This window comes from Tamandua tetradactyla, chromosome 7, assembly GCF_023851605.1.
Source record: "Tamandua tetradactyla isolate mTamTet1 chromosome 7, mTamTet1.pri, whole genome shotgun sequence".
NCBI lineage: Eukaryota > Metazoa > Chordata > Mammalia > Pilosa > Myrmecophagidae > Tamandua > Tamandua tetradactyla.
Genome location: NC_135333.1, coordinates 30,354,787 through 30,360,786, shown reverse-complemented (window position 1 = coordinate 30,360,786; position 6,000 = coordinate 30,354,787). Strand labels below are relative to the sequence as shown.

General features: G+C 48.8%; 1 long non-coding RNA gene across 1 annotated transcript in view; it reads right to left on the bottom strand.

Annotated features, from left to right (window-relative positions):
• Positions 1-3,399: 3,399 nt before the first annotated feature.
• Positions 3,400-6,000, bottom strand: part of LOC143690968 (uncharacterized) — a 28,564-nt gene continuing 25,963 nt past the window's right edge. The window contains exon 3 of the long non-coding RNA XR_013179294.1: positions 3,400-5,995. This is a non-coding gene — a long non-coding RNA (uncharacterized LOC143690968). The remainder of the gene's footprint in view (positions 5,996-6,000) is intronic.

The following is a 6,000-nucleotide window of genomic DNA, read 5'->3' as shown; positions in this document are numbered from 1 at the left end:
AGGCCTGGCCCTGACCCTGACCCTGGCCCAGGCCTGTGGGACCTTTACGGAGTTCTAATCTTGGTGACAGACTGGACCTGGCTCCTAACCCCAAAAGTGAACATTTCTCAGGGTCACAGCGTGATCTCTAACCCAGGCTCAGCCATTACCCTAACCCCCAACGAACCCTTTTCCTGTCTCTGACAGTCAGAGCCCTGTTCCAAACCCTAGTCAATCCTGACCCTCATTCCAGACTGAACCCTTGTGTGGGCCAAGCCCGAGCCCTGATCTTGACCCCAGACTTGAACCCTTACCCTCACCCAGAAAGAACTTTTACTCTAGCTGCAGCCTGAGCCCTGGTCCTGACCCCAGACTGAGCCCTGACCCTAAGCCAATCCTCTCAGAAGTCTCTGATGGTCACCACCCCTTTCCCAAAGGCAGCAAACTCCTAGCCAAAGCCGGGGGGCGGGGCTGGAGACGTTTCCACAGGTTCCACAGAAAAGCCTTTGCTGTGTGGTAGGTCAGCAGGGACACCATTCCCATGTTAAGGTGAGGACACGGATTCCCAGGGAAGCATAACTTGTTCCATGTGATTCCAGTGAATAGACTTGAAACCAAAAGGTGAAAGCTATGGGGAGACAGATTTCAGGAAGAACTTCCAAAACGCAAGGGCTGGGCAGAGTGAGCGCGGGGGTGGGGGTGGGGGTGGCTCTGGTCTCTGTGGCTATGCCAGCGCGGGCGGGTGACTTTTTGGCTGGGGCTACAGACAGGGCTGCAGGAAACAGCAAGGAGAGACCCACGGCCTCAGAGGACCCTCCAGCCCCAAAATGCCGAGCAGGCTCTACGATGTGTTCAGGTACCCTGTGCTCTTCTCCCCCATTCAGCATGGCCCCTGGCAGAGCCCTTGGGACCAGGGCCCCACCGTCTCACTCAGTTTCCTCTCACCTGCCCACCTGCTAGACCAGACCCAGGGAGGAGATGAGGCCTTGGCACTGTCACCTGGGGGCAGTGCTGGGGGACAGATGGACCTGGGACCGGGGAAGCCAGACCACCATTTCCAAAGCCCCAGAAGAGCCTTTTGGAAGTTCTTCCTGAAATCTGTCTCCCCCAGCACCCCTATTTTCCAAGACCCAGAGAGGCTAAGCGTCCTGCCTCGGGCGGCACAGCCAGACAGGGGCACATCGGGATACGGGCCCCCAGACCTTGGCACCTGCCCCGCTCTGGCACAGCCCCTCAGCTGCCTCTGGAGGCCTGGGGGATGGCGGGGGGACCTGGTGCCAGGCGGCAGAGGCCGGGGTGGGGGACTGACGGCCCCTCACGCCACCGCCCCCCAGGCACCCCTGCCTGGCTCCATCCAGGCCGGCCAGCCCAGCTGCCGGCACATCCGCCCAGGCCCAGACATCAATCCGCACCCGCGCCCTCGCTCGGCTCTTTCTTTTCTGCCCTCCCTTTCCCCACCCACCCCCACCCCAACTAGCATCTTTTTTTTTTTCCCCTCTCTCTCTCTCTCTCTCTCTCTCTTCCAACATGTCATTACAGTAGAAACAAAAAGCGCGGGGACAATGCGGGCATTGACAGCAGCCCCCTGCCCAGCCCCTCCCCCCGCGGTGCGTGCCAGCACTCTTTCCACCCGCCCAGGGCTGGAACCGCTGCCAAAGGAGCCCTGCTAATAAACAAGAGGAACCAGATAAACCAGGAACACAATAGAGGGATTTGTTGCACTTAGAATGGTGGGAACAATGTCAACGTCGCGCGCAGCTGCTTCTAAGCCCCCACCCCACGAAGTCCTGCCAAGCAGCCCCCTCGCCCCCAGCCCCTCTGATTTATGAAAGGTCAGAGGGCATCATGGCTAAAGGGCTCCTTCCTCGCATCCCTCGTTAACCCTTGGGACACAATGGTCCCTTCTCTGGGAGGTGGCGGGTGGGGGCGGGCGCCATGCACAGCACTTCCTGGAGCATCCTGGGGCCGGCGGGCAGGTGGCGCAAAGGGAGGACCGGGCCCTGAGATGCCCTCAGGCCAGGGGCTTCATCGCAGTGACCGCCTCCTTGCAGGAGATCTTGGTTTTAAGGGAACTAGGGGCGGGGCCAGAGGCCACGACTGTGGGATTTCAAGATGGTGACCCAGGCTGGTGCCCAAGCTCTGCATTTCAGGGCAGGAAGGATTCGCTGACACCCCCCCACCCCCCACATACACACTGAGTTTCAAGCCCCTTGCTGGATGCTGGGGAGGGTGAGGATGAGGAAGGCATAGGCCCTGAGCTGGGGGGCGCACGGGTGGTGAGAGTGTGGGCGGCCGGGGACCTGGGCCTGCTGGCAATGGGCAGGTGCGGGGCGGGGGAGGGGGTCAGGGGAGGGTTCCGGAAGGAGGTGATGCTTGAGTTGAGGAGTAGCGAAAGTGATCCAGGCGAAGAGAAAGGGGGAAGGCCTTCAGGCAGAGGGTGCAGCACTAGCAAAGGCGTGACAGTTCCTGGTGGTAACAGCAGAAGTTTGGAATCAGACTGCCAGCTCCACCACTTACCAGCTGGGACCTTCACTGTCGTTTCCTCATTAGTAAAATAGACATAATAGTAATAATCATACTCATCTCACACAATACTCAGGCAGAGAAATGAGTAGCTAGAAATAAGGTATTTAGAACAGAGCCTGGCACATGGTAAGATTCAATAAGTGTGGCTATTGTTATGGTTGTGGCAGTGGATTCTTAAAAACACTCTGTGTGCTTCATATCACTGTCCCCAAGATGGGGCGACTGAGGCTGGGACCCCCCTCAGGTCACACAGCTGGCACTTATAGAGCCAGGATTCCAGCTCAGAGCACCTAACCCCAAAGCTGGGACTCTGTCCTATTCATTCAGGTGCCTTTTGATGGGGACCCAGAACTAAGAATCTGGGATTGAAGGAAGGAGGAAAGCTCAACAGTCTTCAGCCCATCTTCCTTCTTAAAATATCTCACAAAATCCTCCTAGACTCTGTGCTTGAGCTCAAACTAAAACAAGGAAGAAAGGTGCACAGGAAAGTCTCCTGCTTATCAAAACCTCTCAACTCTGCTGAGCAGGGGCTTCTCGACAACGCCCTGACCACCTTTGTGTGCCCTACAAACCATCCCACCACCTCCACCAGAGCCCCGGGCCCCCTCTGTGGAAACCAACTCTTTCTCCAACAGGAGGTCATCACTCATACTAATCATTACATTCCAATCCTTTAGGAAATCCTTTCATCTCTACCTTCAAAACACATCCAGAATGCCCAATCTCACTTCTTTTCAACATTGTACTAGAAGTCCTAGCCAATGCAATAAGATAAGAAATTAAATATAAAGCATGCAGATTGGAAAGGAATCCATTTCTTTATTCACAGAGGACATAATCATCTATGCAGAAAATCCTAAGAAATAAAAAATATATATACTATAATAAGTGTGTTTAACAAGGTTGCAAGATACAGCATTAATCTACAAAAATCAATTTTATATACTAGCAGTGACCAGGTATTAAAATTTTAAATATCATTTTAAAAAGTATCACAAAATATGAAATAGTTAGGAACACATTTGTGTTACGAATATGATACAATGATTCGGAAGAAGGTGGCGAAGAAAAGAGCTGACCTACATAACTTTATGAAATGGTGCTATGACTAGATTCTTTAAGAGTCAAGACAAAAAGAACTGTACACAGACACTGTATTCTAGTTGGTAGATTCATTTCTCACAAGGATGTGAGTTGGCAATTCTTAAACTATTTTACATGTATACTGAGTTTGAACAAATAGGTAAGTAATACCATAAATAAGGAGAGACAGGTTTCTCAATGCAGAGGAAGAAGTTACAAATACATAATGGGTGGGGGTTGGGGTGAGGTGGGGAGGCTAGGATGGGCCCTGTGGTGCTTCTGGAGATGGAGCTTAATTTTTCTCTTCTTTAATGTGGGTTGAGTGGCAAGTGAACTTACTGTCCTCCCCATCTACATGGGACATGACTCCCAGGGGTGTAAACATCCCTGGCAATGTGGGACAGAAATCCTGGGATGAGATGGGACCTGGCATCCAAGGATTGAGAAAACCTTCTTGACCAAAAGCAGGAAGAGAAATGAGACAAAATGTGGCTGAGAGATTTCAAACAGAGTCAAGAGGCTCTCTTGGAGGTTATTCTCATGCGTTACATAGATATCCCCTTTTTAGTTTATGGTGTATTGGAGTGGCTGGAGGAAAGCACCTGAAACTGTACAGTTGTGTTCAGTAGTCTTGTTTCTTGAAGATAATCATATGACGATTTAGCTTTTACAGTGTGACTGTGTGATTGTGAAAACCTTGTGTCTGATGCGCCTCTTAACTAGGGTATGGACAGATGAATAAAAAATATGGATAAAAAATAAACAAATAACAGGAGGAACAAAGGTTAAAATAAATTGGGTAGATGGAAATACTAATGGTCAATGAGAGGGAGGGGTGAAGGGTATGGTATGTATGAGTTTTTTCTGTTTTCTTTTTTACTTCTCTCTCTGGAGTGATGCAAATGTTTAAAAAAATGATCATAGTAGGGAATACACAACTATGTGATGATATTGTGAGCCACTGATTGTACACCATGTATGGAATGTTTGTATCTTAAGAATGTTTGTATGTTGCTTTATTAATAAAAATATTTTTAGAAAGGAAAAAAAATGTGGGTTGAATTTAGTGATCACTTATAATGAATAGAGCAGGGAAAGGGAAAGAATATCTCGCAGTGCAGAAGCTGGACAGATATCACCTTAGCCAAGGGGTCGAGACTGATATCACCATTAATAAGACATATTGATAGCACATCTCCCTGGGATGATGCAATGAAGATGCATCACCTCTGTGGTGTCTTTCCCCCAATTCCATAATTTCAGTCTAATCATGAGAAAACATCAGACAAACCCAGATTGGGAGACATTCTACCAAATGCCTGACCAGTCCTCTTCAAAAGTGTCAAAGTAAAAAAAAAAAAAAAAAAAGTGTCAAAGTATTGAAAGACAAGGAAAGACTAAGGAGGAACTGTCCCAGACTGGAGGGCACTGAGAAGACATGACAATAAACACAACGCAGGATCCTGACTTCGGATCCTGGAACACACTGGTGGGGAAACTGAGGAAATCTGAACAAAATCTGTAGTTGTGTTAATAGTAGTGCCCCAGTGTTATTTTGCTTTTGATGACTGTACTGTGGTTAACATTATAGGAAACTGGGTGAAGGGGACACAGAAACTCTGTACTATCTTTGCAACACTTCTGTGAATTTAAAAATATTCTGAACTTATATAAAGTAACATAAAAATAAGAAACACTTAGGGGAAAAAAGTTGCAAAAAAAAAATGTGCAAAACCTTTACGACAAAACCCACCAAACACTGCTGAGAGAAATTGAAGAAGGCATAAATAAACGGAGAAACATTCTACATTCATGGATCGAAAGACTCAATATTGTTAGAAAATCAATTTCCCTCCACATTGTTCTATAGAGTCAATCCAATACCAATAGAAATCTCAGCAGATTTTTTTTTGTAGAAATCGACAAACTGATTCTAAAGTTTATCTTGAAATGCAAAGGAAGGTTGGAGCGCATACACTACCTGATCTCAAAACATAGTTTGTATCATATGCAAGTCAGGATTTGAGATGCAGTTTTCCAGGAAGGATCTGTGGAAAGTCCTATTGTCTGATGGATGGGGCCCCTGTGTATTACATGCGAAACACAGGAAGGGGGCAGACTGAAGGGAAAATCACTTTGAGGGCAGCACCGTGGAGCCTGAGGTCTGAACTGAAGACATCTTCTTGGACCAAGAGAGCAGACCCACCTATATGGAGAGACTGGGCTTCCTGCCCCATTGTTCAGGAAGAGGGCTGCCCCCCGGTGTTCTCAGATGCCTGCGGCATCGTGCAGAGTCTGGCCACCACCTTAGTGCTTGAAGAGGATGGAATCTTTACTTCATTATTCCTGGGAGAGCACGGCTGCTTTGCAAGCACTTGGAAAGGGTGAAGCTGCCACTCCATCAGGCCTGGA